General features: G+C 48.1%; 1 protein-coding gene across 1 annotated transcript in view; it reads right to left on the reverse strand.

Annotated features, from left to right (window-relative positions):
* The window catches only part of RAI1 (retinoic acid induced 1), a 130757-nt gene that overhangs the window by 57385 nt on the left and 58734 nt on the right, over positions 1-14638 (reverse strand). The gene's annotated exons all lie outside the window — the stretch shown is intronic.

Consider the following 14638-nt stretch of genomic DNA (forward strand, 5'->3'; position numbering starts at 1 on the left):
ATTCCATCACCTCCCATGTATTCACGGGTGCCTGTGCGGAGATCCTTGCTTTCTATTCTGTTCTGTGTAGGTTCTGGCACCGCTCTAATCACGCTGCTAGCTGAGTGCCTGCTGTCTCGGGGTGTGCATGTCAATGTATATTCCAAGGGGAAAGCTCAGTTTTAATAGCTGATCCAGGATCTTTCCTGTCAGGCTGCTAATTATTATAGCAAGAAGGAGTGAGAAAAAGAGAGGGGAAGACAAGGAACCTGGTTCCAATCTTACTTGCACTGGTTTGACAGCAGAATCACTCTGTTGACGCTAGGGGAGTTACTCCTGATTTACTCTGGTGTGAGTGAGATCAGGATTAGCCCTACGGTTGGAGGGAGAGAGCTGTTTCCCCATTTGAGAGAAGGAAAACGATTTCAATCTAGGAGACTCCCCAATGCTTGGAGAAACCTGGCACCCTGACATCTCTCCAATTCCCCTTTATTTGTTGATCTGTCTGCAGCCATATATCTGCGAATACCAATTATGGTTTGGGAGAACGTATATCTGAGATGTGCAAACACAAAAGGCAGGAAATAAAAGTCATCTCTTACTGAAGAGGAGAGGTAACCATGACTACCTGGGACCTCATTTAAAACTGTGCTGGCCGCAGGCTAAGAGGCAACACTTCCTATTGTCATACGCATTTACGGAAAGCTTTGAAAATGCTAAACCCCTGGAAACCATCTGGGAAGTAAGAATGAAAATGAGAAAGGGGGGAAAATAGAAAAGATATGTATTTCTGTTGGGTTCTTATTTCCCTACCCAGGAAACCGAGCAAGCTTGAGGTTCAGATGAAAAACTTTGGAGGAAAGCAGGAGCTGACCATTAGATCTCTTCCCTCCATCCCCAAGGCGGGGAGGGACCAGAAAAATACTCATTTTCAGAAAAACAAGCTTATGCTAAAAAAAGAGCTTGAGGGTTTAAGGTACTGGGACTAAATTCTCTGACAATTTAGCCCTGTTTTCCTGTTTGTGGCGGGATCCTGATTGCCACAAATGCATTCATTGTTTGTATTTGCCAAATGGTTTGGATGAACAATTTTCCGCCTATGGGATGGTTTGCAAGCTGTTTGCTAGTTGTTATTCATGGCATGCGATTGGTCACTTTGATCACGCTGCATGGTTTCTGCTCCCCGATAGGGCAACCAACACTTTTAGAACAGGAGAATAACAAATGGCGAACAGTGAGGAATGACTACTCTTCTTCACTCATGTGAATGGGGCATTCATACGAGATGAAACTCATTCCTGTGCAGAGGGCCTGCAGAGAGACCAGGCACGACTGAAGTCCTTCGGAAGCCCTCACAATAGGCAGGGCCTCTGTGCTGGGGTGAATTTCACCCAGGAAGCACAACCATTCCCAAACTAATCCGTCTGCATCAGTGCTCACAAACAGGTCCCTGATCCTGTGCGGTGCTGAGTGATTTGGCCCCAAACCAGCAAAGCAATTATCACTGCTGCCAGCTCTGGTGATTTTATCACAAGTCTTGTGATACTTGATGGTTCTCTCATAGCTCCAGCTCCAGGAGCGCAGTGGACAAGGCAGAATCTCGGCTTTCGTTTAAAACAATCGAACATACAAAAAACAAATAAAAGGTAAGTTTCTAGCTCTCATGGTTGTGGAGTTAAAGCTGGAAAATATGAACCCCAAAGGCTCAAAAACCAGAAGGCAAATAAAAGGACCCCAAAGTCTTTTTTTTTTTTAAAGCTTCTGATTTTTAAGGCAAACTCATGATTTTGGAAGCCTGGCTCAGAATTTCTGCATGCTTGAGGCTGGCAGTACTGACATGTGTGTGCTGGAATTGAAGCACAAGCAGTGGCACTGAACTCAGGGGGACCACTCCCTTGGAGTTAAACGTGAGCTTAAGCGTTTTGCTGGATCCGGGCCCGAGCGCTCGGCACCTTGCAGGATTGAGCTGATAGTGGGGGAAACAAACATGGTGAGACTAGTTTTTTTCAGAATTTGAATGAATGTTCACGATCTGGTGGCTCTAGTTTAAAGTTTCCCATTGCCCGCAGGCTACAGACACGGTGCCTTGCTCTGTGCAGGGGGAAATCCACGGCAATCTTCATTTATCCCCAGGCCTTACTCTTCTACAGGCCTCAAGATAGGGCGCCCCTTATGGCCTCATCCAGCGCCCACTCAAGTGAATGGATGGACTCCCATTGGCTCCAATGGGTCTCAGCAAAACCTAATGGGAAGAGCATTCACAGGTCTAAACTCCTGCTGCCGTTTCTGATCCCAGACGGGACAATATCATCTAGTCTCCCTTGGAAAGGAAAGAGCGCGGAGGATGGGCCCGGTGCTTCAGCTGTGTGCTCCCTGTTCTTCTAATAGAATCTTGCTCTTCTTTTAAAACCTCAGGGAGCTGCAGACCTCTTGAAAGTGAGCCCAAGCAGATGGCAATCAGGTTTCTCCTACACAGCTCTGTTAATGGATCTTAGCACCCACCCCAACACACACACACACACACACACACACTTCTAGATTTTGGGAAGCCTGGAGCAGACTAGGTACTGGGCCAAACTTTGGGATGGTTTTGTGAGCTGGATGAATGTCTCCTAGAAACAACGGGCCTCCTCCGCATTTCTACTAATAACACCTTAATGTAAATAAGAATCAGGCCCCAGTGAGAAATCCCAAGTTTCCACGGACCCATGATAAAAGTTAAGAGGATGAACACAGAGTGGCCATATGCAGACTAGGAAAACACAGGAGATCTTTTTTTTAAAATGTTAGCTCACACCTTAAAACGAACATATTTTAAATGCCAGAGTAGACAGGACAAGTTGTGTTTGAACATGTGTTAGCTGCTGCTGGGCGACCAGGAGGGGCGCCTAGGTCACCCATGACTTCTAATGCGTACTTACACGACCTGCCCTGTCTACACACGGGTTTGCTAACATGTCTTCAAAAACAACCTCCTTTCCTACTCTAGACAGACCTGGTGACACGACACTCACTGCCCCTCAGACATCTTACTTCAGGCAGTTATAAACTGGCTGATTCACCTACTTGCCCACTTCGCTCGGACAGAAGAAACTCTTAACTGGGATGCCACTGACCAACATCCTTAGGCCTAAACACAGTGCGAAGTGCCCTCTGATCGAGTGCCTGTATGCCAGGAGCTGGTTTTTTTTAGCCAAGCACATGAACACAGCGAAGGTTGCTAGTTTTCGTTGCCCAAGTGGGCATTTGTAGCGCCTGGCCTGGGGGTCGAAAACGTTCATCCCTGAGGGGAAAGGTCAGAATTCCTTGCTCCACCAAACCTGAGTCCAGCACTGCTCTCAGAGATGAATCTCCCAATCCAGTCACCAGGCAGATAGTATTTTTAAAACCCTTCCCGTCTTTGTTCCCTTCATCTTTCTCAAAAATCGTCTGATGGGTGCGTCATCCATCGCCTTCCTGAAGAGTCCTGAGCGGGTCCTGTAGCTCGGCTGCACGGTTCAGGCCACGCTGTGAATGCTATCAGAGCAGACTGCTTGGACTGGCTTCCTCTTTATCTGAAACAATCAGCGCACTGGGAGGGTTGTCACCTCGGAGAGGATGAACGAACAGATGTTTCTGTGAATCTGGAAAATACTGGAGGTGCCCAGAAGTCTCCATCCAGATAATAAAGGTCACAGCGCTGACCCTGCTCCTTACAGTATTTTATATATATTGTGTGTGATACAGATTTGCCTGTATGAACATGGAAATGTAATATCACACATGCAAAGACGCTATCAACATTAGCCTGTGTCAAGAGAAACCAGATAGGAATAAAAGGAACAAAGTCCCTTAAAAATCTATAATGAGCCAACGTGTTCTAGTAGTTACTATATAAACATGAAGGATGACAGGGCTAGAGAAGTATAATCCTCATGCAGCCATTTATTTGCTGTTTGGCAACAAAGAAAATGAATGATCATCTTGTTCCAAAAACAACCTATGTGTAAAACTGGGCAGGAAAGTGATCCCAACGGCCAGAGCTGGGGATCAGGACGCCTGGGTTCTATTCGAGACTCCGCTACCAACTGGATGTGGGGAAAGACACTTTGACCGCTTCGTGCCTCAGTTTCCCCAGCCCACAGAATACTTACTGATCAGGGGACTAAGGGACCTAATCCACAGAGATCAGCAAAACGCTCTAAGATGTGGGGTGAAAAGGGCTAAAGAGAATGGCAAAGCTCTTTGGGGCAAGGGCTGTGTTTTTGTTCTGTGTCCGTACAGTGCCTCGCATTGTCAGGCCCTGGTTCAGGACCGGGGCATCTAGACACTACTGCAATACAAATAAATACATAAATAAACAAATAATAATAATAAATAGACCCTCGTTTAAAGAGCAGGAATGTCACTGAGAACCAGCCGCTGCTTTTCAAGTGAGCTGTTTTGGTAACAAGGATAACAGAGAAGATGGGGGTCTTGGATTCTGGGTTGCTGGGTACAACGGTGGGCATGGCCACAGAAGAGACTCGGAGATTCCAAGGCCAGAAGGGAGCACTGTGATTGTCTAGTCTGAACCTCCTGCGTAACCCAGGCCAGAGAGCGCCCCCAAAATAATTCCTAGTGCAATTCCTTAGCTTTTACAAAAACATCCCATCTGGATTTAAACATTGTCAGCGATGGAGAATCCACCACGACCCTTGGTAAATTGTTCCAACGGTTAATTACTCTCAGTGTTAATAATTTACACTTTATTTCCAGTCTGAATTTGTCCAATTTTCAACTCCCAGCCATTGGCTCATGCTATACCTTTCTCTGCCAGATTGAAGAGTCCATTATCAAATATTTGTTCCCATGCAGGTACTTACAGACGGTAATCAAGTTACCCCTTAACATTCTCTGGTATCCGTTCCATCTCGCTTGAGACTGCACAAGGGAAAACCCCAAGACAGCATACTTGCTAGTGAGAAGAGGATAAAGATACCTTGTAACTTCCTAGGGCGCCAAGACCAAGGGCCATCTCTGTGATGGAGGTGTAAATCCACAGAAACACTATTGACTCCAGTGGGTTTCCTTGTGGTTAGTCTGGTGTAACTGAGAGCAGAATTTAGCTCAAAGCATTTACTGAAGGAAGTTTAGCTTTTTCTGCTGCCTAAACCTAGCTTCTGCCCACAGCAACCTTATTCTACCCAGGGGTCTATTACTGTCTTCTGAGGGGATGGTCTTGCAAGGTTTCAAACTGACTAGTCAACTTCCTTTTATCCCTTAGGTGAGCTCCCCCTGGTCAGCCACCCCACCTGCTTCGCGGAAGGTTTCCTGGAGAGATTTCACCTAGGACCACACAAACTGGATTCTTCCCCTCCAGGCAGGCACCCAAGGCAGGAATTATGGTCTGTACAAAAGACAATGACAGTGAATCTTGTTACTGGCTTTTCAGCAAACGTAATTCCTTTTTATTAGAAAATTAAAGGGTATGAAAAGCTTTCCAAAGCTGAAGAGCTGAAATGTGCTTTCATAAAATATGCGGTGTCTGATAAAACGGATTTGCTTGTCTGCCTTCCTCACCCCCCTCCTTATTATTATTCTAACAAAAAAGGTGATGCTTTTTGCCAAAATATTGACTCCTTGTTTGGCCAGCTAACACGTCAACACTCTGTTAAAAAGGAAACCGACCGGGACTAGAGAATAAGGAAGCTAGCAAGGCAGAGCGGAAGTTCTTTTGTCTAGCAGTTTTAGGATAAATGTTGGTCCACCTCAGCCCCCTGAATTTCTGCTCTGGGATAACTACACAGCTTGGATTTTTTAAACTAAATAAAATTCCGAAGGACAATTTCCCCTCTTCATCTTGATAATCCAAGGTTTCACGTGAAGGCTGACAACAGCTACTCCAAACCCAAGCAACAAGGAGGCAGGCAATTACAGAGAGAAAGATAGGTAAAGAGAGGCAATTACTGTGAGAAAGATATAGATTACCCCCTAGCCATCTCACAAAAAGCAACTATTAAAAACCTCCTAGGCAGTCCTCTCCCACAGAGAACTCCTTGATCCCCTCCCATTCCTTGGCAGAAATCACGACCAAGGGTCTCTCTCTTGTTAATGGGGCGATCCAGAGCTCTCTGGAGAATCTTTATATACAAAAGGTGATGAGTGCCTGGAAGCTGGAGTCATTAGAAACTGGGTAACTAAGGTAACCCGAGGAATCTAATTTTCTTTTCTTTAATGTTTTTCTCTCCTGGTCTCTCCTTTTTCCAATGGTCAGATTCACCCTTCCAGGTTTGGAAGTTTAAAGATTTCTTCTTCCTGGCTCTCTTTGTTTGGGTGTCTGCGTAACTCCCATTAATAACACTGCCCTGCCTTTGTACAGGCTAATGGGAATGGCATGCAAGTGCTGTCCATGTGTCTGATAAGTGGATATTATAAACAGAAGATGGTTCATATGCAGTACTCTAGTCTCTCACCTTTCAAGGGCAATACATTTCTCACCACCCTTCCATAAACAACAACAACGCTGGATTTCCCCCCATCCCTTTCACAGGAATGGGCTAGTTTTGCCTCAACTTTGCTCTGTACATTTCCCCAAAGCAACGCAGGGACTGTAACATAACCAATGCAGGACAAACACGACCACGGCAAAGGGAAGGTTTAAACTGAATTGGTACTAAACGCAATCATCATGAACAAAAACACCATGAAAGGATCTTAATATTTGCTTTGATTCTAAAAATACTAGTGCTTGGCTTTCCTCCGCATTTGCCACCCAGTGGTAACAAATTAAGGCTCATAAAATCCCTCGTGTTACAGATGGGGAAAGTGAGGCAGGGCGAGGTGATGTGACATCCCCAAGATCAGGACTGTGAGCCAATGGCGGAATCGGAGATTTGAACCCAGGAGTCCGGAGGCCTAAGCCCTCGTTCTTACCATTAGACAACGACACGAATTGCAGAGAAGCAGATAATTTGGGGGAATGGGTCGGGGGGAAGGAGTCCGTGTGACCAGAGAAAAGAGGGCGCTGTATCTGCCCACACGGGTGGGCTGTAGTAATGAGTGATGACCCTGGCTCACCGTAACGGTAGGGTGGAGGGTGAGCCTGCTGTCCCTTTGTCTGGACTGAAGGTGAGTGGGTCGGTCTGTGTGGTAAGCCGGCTGGCTGGCTGCCTGCCATCAGCGCCTGAGAAACAGCACTAGCTGCTGTGGCATGCATCCCAAAGACAGTCTGTAGGTCAAGCAGAGCCAATGACAATTTCACTTCTGATGGAGGATCTCCCTGACACTCCTTCTCCCCATCACTGCAATAAACAAGCCCCTGGCCCCAGGGCTCTGCTATCAGCACCCCCACAGCCACTGGCCCCCACAAGTGAAGCAGCATTCAGAGGAGGCAAGAAAGGGCTAGCCTGGCATGGAATCCAAAACAGGGACTGGAATAAGAGACAGAAGGAAACTAACCTAACGTAGGGAGCTGATTTGATCCTGCAGCAAGGAAAGCTGGGGAGGGAGGGAGGAAGGAAGGAAGGAAGTGGGGGGGGGGGAGCAGGGACGACAGCTTGCACTAGAGAGACAGAGGATCACTTCCCAGCTAGAGAGGTTTTATCCCCAAGCCCTGCAGATACCCAGGTCATTGTCCTGGGCTACTACTGGCACAGCCACTGGGGCGGGAGGGGGACAAACCCCGCCCCCCCCACTTTGTGAGGTCCCCCTCGGTATGGCTGGAGAATTAATGCACACTCACTCCTGGGCTCCCGGAACTTTTTATTTTTATGCGGTTGCACCACTGTGGCTTGCTAAGCAAATGTACCACAAATGAGATATTGGATTTTCATTTACACCCGGTATTCATTTCCCCTGCTTCCCAGAGCTGACCTGTCCGGTCCCCCTCCCTTTCCCCTTCTCTTTCTCAAGCAGGGGTGTGCATGTGACTCCTTCTCGCTCACTATTACTACAGGAAGAGCTGTAACGTTACAGCCTCAGCGTTCAGCCCTGCTACAAATCAGGGTCAGTCAGCAGTGCTGTTAGACAGAGTCTCACCGTACGTGCTTCTGATCTTAATGTCTTCCTGAGCACACTTAATGGGGACAGCGAGGAGAGATCGGTGCAGCAATGGAGAGACTCATTCCAGCTGCTAATCCAGGGGTTGCTGCCCTCCACTCAGTCTCCATCACAACCACTCCAGCTCGGGGCCACGCGCTCCTTTTTCCACATTAGCTGTGTCTTGCCAGAGCCTTCAACTCACATTGTGATCACGGCCGAAACGCTCCGAGCCATGGTCCCCGGGAGGCTGGGTGCACGAGCAGAGGGTTAGCGTGGTGACCTCTCACCGCTGGCAAACCCCGAGTTCTACTCTGGGCTATGTCCTGACCTGGTCCCCATTTAGACACACCAGGATGCTTTCCCCTACATCCTGCAGAGGGTTAAAGCTGGTGGTGCTGGGGAGGGAGAGAGGGGAAACTTCTGAAGGGCTCTGGGATTATTTTTCAGCTTCAGTGCCTACGGGGTTGGTCTGACTTTACCTTCACATCTGCAAATGTGGTTAAAAGTTTGTTGATCCTATTTTTAGAGCCTTTCACCACATGCAATTTCTCCACCGTGAGACAGGAAATGCTGATGAGGTCGTTCAAAATGTAGCTTATTTCTCCTCTCCAAACCGTCTCTGAACTGGTTCAATCGGTTCATTATTGCAACATTCTCTCGGCGTCCCTCCCGTCACTAGCACCCCTCGTCCCGCCCCCACCTTTTTTTTTTTTTTTTTTTATTCAAAAATGTTGGTGAACTGTGGTGCTGGCGGAGGTGAAGGGACTCGCCCTGGCAAGGTGTGAGCTCAGCGAGGTACTGTGTAAAGTTTCACCCTGCCAGAATCTGTCACGGTGATCTGCAGCAGCCTTCCTCCCTTAGCAAACGGGTTGGGTCTTGGCCTCCATGAATAATGGAGCCAATGTTTAGGGAGCCGCTTCGTGGCGCAGACAAAAAATGTGCTAGGAACTGGAGTGCGAGACCACACTAGGTGCTAAGCCACCCAACTCAGTTCAAAGGACTCCAGCCAAACATCTAAAGGTGGAGAGATCCTGCCTCCCAGACGCAGTTTAAGGTCTTGTCCACTCTGGGATGGATACTCTGCTCACTACAGTCCTGCTTAAACACAACGGCTGCGAGCAGGGCTCTACCATGGTTTCCCTGACCACTGCAGACAGGAACTTGTTTTTTATTGGAGAACCTGTCTAGCCAACCCACATGCCAAACGATCTGCCATGGTTCTAACACTGTTCTCAGGCCAAAACTCCCTGTCCACGGTGGTCAAGGAAACCATGATGGAGCTGTGTTTAACCAAGCATGAGTCTGCTCCGAGTGTGCAGATGGAGGCAGCGTAACCTACAGCAGCGGTTCTCTGCTTTTTCCATGTGACAAAGTGCCAGGATTCCCGTCCCAGCTAGTCACACAGGAAGGCAAGACCTCCAGGCTGAGAACCAATCTACTGGCTAAAGCAGAGGACTTGGAGTCTGGAGAGCCAGGTGTCTATCAATGACTCCGGCGCCAGCGCACGGTATAACATTATGCAAATAACTTAACCTCCCCATGCCTCAGTTTACCTATCTGTAACATGAAGACACTACTAATTTACCTTTGTTTAGCTCTTTGAGATCCTCCGATGCGTGGTGCTAGCTGGGCCTGATCCTGCAAGGCACTCAGGCCCAGATCCTCAAAGGTATTTAGGCTGATGGGAGCTGGGTTCCTAAGTCCCTTTGTGGGTCTGGCCCTCAGTGCCTTTTGAAAGGAGCCCAGCGTGCTCCGCTTACATGGAAGGACTGGGCTCTAGAAGTGCAAAGGCCAAGTTCTGCAGCCTTCCATCGGCCCAAGCTCACGCTGGCATCAGTGAGCAACTGACTTGATTAAGGATTGCCTAATTCGGCCCGGCTTTCCTAGTACTACTGTCGTTAATCATAAACGCTCCCCAGTAGAAACCGAGAGCCCGCCTGCTGTCCGTACTCCCTTCTGCTGCCTTTCACAGCCCCGTCTCCCCCATGCCCGGCTCTGCACCATCTCGACAGATAGCAAACAAGGCTCATGCTATATGGTACAGTACCTGCTGTTTGAATGTCAACACCTCATTTGTATGTCTTGATTGGCCCTTATCAGCCATGCTGTGCTACACCTGATTGCTGGCTGTCATCAAGGGGTGTCGTGGCAGTCTTCAGATGATAATTTTATTTAATTGGCCCTCTATTCAAAGCAAAAAAAAACCCCACCAAAAAAAAAATCAACCCCCCCAACCCTTTGTTTTGAAACATTAAAAGACAGCACGTTATTAATAATAATAATACTAATAATACTAAGAAGAAGACTGATATGTCGGGAAACCATCAGTGCCGCTGGGGGAGGAAATCCTTTTCCGCAGCCTCATTAGGGAATGGCTGGCTAACCCAGCAATGGCTGTACCCTCCCATGAGTTATGAGATCGTTTGCCCACCTGTGGATTCAATAAATTCCCTCTCCCTCTCGGACCATTACGCAGCCCTCCGTTTATGTCATGCTTGCCTGTGCCTCTTCCCTCGCACGTTCTAGCAAGTCACTGAGGCTGAAATTTCAATTAAGAAAGAGAAATAATTACCCACCGCTCCATATTTTCCTCTAAAATGGTAGCCAAGGCCAGTAAACCAAGTCATCACTTCCTGTTGCATCCTGGCACGTAAGAACGGGCTGGCACGCGTGACATTGACGGGGGAGATTTCCAGTCTACAGGCTGCGCGCCAGCGGTGACCACTTACAAAATAAATGAAACGAGGGGGGGGCAAAGCTATCTGGCTGTGGGAGGCACTTGGGGGAAAAAAGGAACAGCCTGAGCCAGAGTCCCCGTCTTCCCCCCCATTCCCACCACTTAAACGCGCCTTCTTCCCCGTTCCTGCCGCCTGCACCATAAGTTGCCCCTTTTCCCCTTGTCACAATCTCCCCAGCTACAGACTCCCACTGTTGTGGACCCTTTGTTGTGTGTCAGAGGCTCTCCTCTCATCTGAATGGCACTGCCCATTGAGATTTCTACAGCCCCGTGGCAGAATGACTCAAAGACACAGTCCCCAGGAGGCCGGGAGCCCGGGCAATGGGTCGGCACCCTGGCCTTTTCCATCAGAACACCCGGAGTTCTACACCTGGGCCAGGTCACAAGCGATAACGAGTTGGCTGTTCTTATCCTAGTCCCTATTTATTCACATCAGGGAATCGTCACACAATTTCCTATGACTGGCAGCTTCCGCTCATGGAAACGGGAATTGTAGGGGGTTGCTGAAGGTCAAGATTGAGATGCACTGGCAGAGCCCAGCGTGGCTTTCAGGATTGGCGGCTCAGGGATGCTGCAGATTAGGATTGAGGCAGAATGGCAGTGCTTTGTGGGGGGTGCGGGGTAAGATTAACAAGGGCTGTCACAAGTCAGGACGGAGGTGCACTGGCCAAGGTGGGAGACGTGTGTGAGGGGAAGACTCAGGCCAATGTGATTATCTGAAGAACTTTGTATTCACTCACCAATGTTTACACATTACCAACGTGTGTTCCTTGGAACGTGTTATACTGCAGAATATTTTGCAGGAGCAAGAAATGAGGGACACTAAGAACAGGACAAGACAGGCCTCCGGGAAGCTCCGAAGATGTTTTCTAATGGGTGCAAACCCCATCAGTCAGGATGGCTCATATCGCAGAATTTTTTTTTTTAACATTTCCCCACAGTTCAGACCTTGTAACATACAAATGTACTTGTTCTACCTTAGAACCAGGCTGCGCACAGCTTCAGTCTCCCACACAACAAGCATTGCGGTAGGAGAGAACAATCCTCTACCGAAGTGAAATGGTCCTCTAGGAACTGAGGGGCTGAACATGGGCTCCCAGTGATCTCTCTCCTGCCATCCATCTCCATCCTCTGACAAACAGAGGCTATGTGTGATCCTTGGATGCATAAACTGATACTCTCAAGTAGGAACTGGTGATTTTACCTCTGTATTTAGCACTGGGGCAACCACTGCTGGAATACTGTGTCCAGTTCTGATGTCCACCATTCAAGAAGGAAGTTGAAAAATTGGAGAGGGTTCAGAGAAGCACCACAAGAATGATTAGAGGATTAGAAAACCTGCCTTATAGTGATAGACCTAAGGAGCTCAATCTATAGTTTACCAAAGAGAAGGTTTAAGGGTGACCTGATCATAGTCTTTGGTTAAACAACCGCAAAAAAACGGTTACTCACCTTTCTGTAACTGTTCTTCGGGATGTGTCGCACATGTCCATTCCAGTGTAGATGTGCGTGCCCCAAGCACAGTCACCAGGATTTTCCCCTCTAGTGGCATCCATCGTGTCAGCTCCAGCACCCTCTGATAGTGCGCGCTCATAGCGCCAGTATAAAGGGCCCTGCCAACCCCGCTCCCTTTCAGTTTCTTCTTGCCAACGGCCTATGAAAAGAGGGGATGGAGGATGGGTTTTGGAATGGACATGTCATGTGCAACACATCTCGAACAACAACAGTTACGGAAAGGCTAGTAACCGTTTTTCGTCTTTGAGGACTTGCACATGTCCAATCCAATGGAGGTGACTCACAAGCAGTGACCCAGGAGGTGGGTTCAGAGTTCAAGGACAGGCTGACAGCAAGGCTGCGCAGCTGAAACTGGCCTTGTCTCTATCCTGCTGTGTAATGGCAAACCGAAGACCAGGTTGCTGCTCTGCAGATGTCTTGAATCGGGACTTGTGCTAGGGAAGCGGCGGCGGCGGAGGAGGCTTGAGACCTTGTGGAGTCAGCTGTTAGATTAGCTGGGAGCGAGTTTGTAACACGCCCGGATATAAGAAGTAAGCCATGATGAGATTCTTTGTGCAGAGCTAGGGAGACCTTTCATTCTTTCCACTATCGCTAGGAAGAGCTCAGTGGGTCTGCAGGAAGGTCTGGTTCTTTATCAGTAGAAAGCCAGGGCCTGCCTCACATCCAACGAATAGAGGCGCTGCTCCTCTCTATTCACATGCGGTTTAGGGTAGAATACCGGCAGGGAGACTGCTTGGCCGCAGTGGAATTGTGACACCACCCTTGGGAGGTATGACAGGTGAGGTCATAACTGGACTTTGTCCTTGAAGAACACCATATATTGGGGCAGGCCGAAGTGATGGCTACTAGGAAGGCCACTTTCCAGGAAAGGTGTAACAGTGAACACGTTGCCAGTGGTTCGACCAGGGACCCATAAGCTTTGCCAGGACAAGGTTCAGGTCCCAGGGAGAAATGGGATCGCTAACTTGCTGGCACACTCTCTCCAGTCCTTTGAGAAAAAACCACTAGGAGAAAGATTGCCTGAGCAATGCGGGATTCCAGCAACCGTCATGGGCGGTAAGAAGGAACTAAAGGGGAGCAGCGTTGGCACGGCCCTTTATACTGGCTCTATGAGCGCGCGGCCCCAGAGGGCGCTGGAGGCGACCCAACGGATACCACTAGGGGGAAAAAATCCTGCAACTGTGCTCGGGATGCGCACACACCTATATTGGAATGGACATGCACAAGCACTCGAAGAAGAACAAAGAGTAACTATTAGTGGAATGATGTCAGACTGGAGGGAGGTCTCAAGTGGGGTTCCACAGGGATCTGTTCTGGGTCCGGTGTCATTTAACATCTTTATTAATGACCTGGATGTAGGAACAGAGAACATCCTGATCAAATTTGCAGATGACACAAAGCTGGGGGGCGGGGGAAGGTTTGCCAACACTTTGGAGGATAGAGCTAAAATTCAAGGGGATCTTGATACATTGAAGAACTGGGCTATAAACAACATAATGAAATTCAACTAAGACAAATATATGGAACTACACTTAGGGAAGAAAAACCAAACGCACAAATACAGAATGGGGGATAACTGGCTTGGCAGCAGCTGACTGCTGAGAAAGATCTGGGCGTTGTAGTGGATCACAACCTCAACATGAGTCAGCAATGTGATGCTGTTGCAAAAAAAAAAAAAAAAAAAAGGCAAATACAATTTTGGGTTGCATTAACAGAGACATAGCATGCAAGTCACGGGAGGTGACAGTACGGCTCTACTTGGCGCTGGTTAGTCCTCAGCTGGAGAACTGTGTCCAATTTTGGTCACCAATGCATAGAAAGGACGTAGAGAAACTGGAAAGGATCCAGAGGTGAGCGACAAAGATGATCAAGGGGAGGGAATGCAAGCCATACAAGCAAAGGCTGAAGGAACGGTGAAAAGAGGAGATGCAGTCTTCAAATACTTGAAAGGCTGCCATAGCAAAGATTGAGAAAAGTTGTTCTCTCTTGCTACAGAAGGCAGGGCAAGAGGCAATGGGTTCAAACTACAGCAGAGCAGATTTAGATGAAATCTCAGGTAAAACGTCCTAACAGTTAGAACAGTAGGACAGTGGAACAGACCGCCTAGGGAGGTCGTGGAAGCTCCTTCACTGGAGGTTTTCAAAAGGAGGCTGGAGAGCCACCTGTCTTTGATGGTTTAGACACAACAAATCCTGCATCCTGGCAGGGGGCTGGAATAGATGACTTTTGTGGTCCCTTCTAACCCTATGATTCCATGATTCCAAGTATCTACCTGAAGAACAAATATTTGCTAATGGGCTCTTCCATCTAGCAGAGAAAGGGAGCTGGAAGATGAAGCTAGACCAATTCAGACTGGAAAGAAGTTGTCAAGTTTTCACGGTGAGAGTAAATAACTATTGGAACAAC

Source organism: Trachemys scripta, chromosome 10, assembly GCF_013100865.1.
Source record: "Trachemys scripta elegans isolate TJP31775 chromosome 10, CAS_Tse_1.0, whole genome shotgun sequence".
NCBI classification, from domain to species: Eukaryota; Metazoa; Chordata; order Testudines; family Emydidae; genus Trachemys; species Trachemys scripta.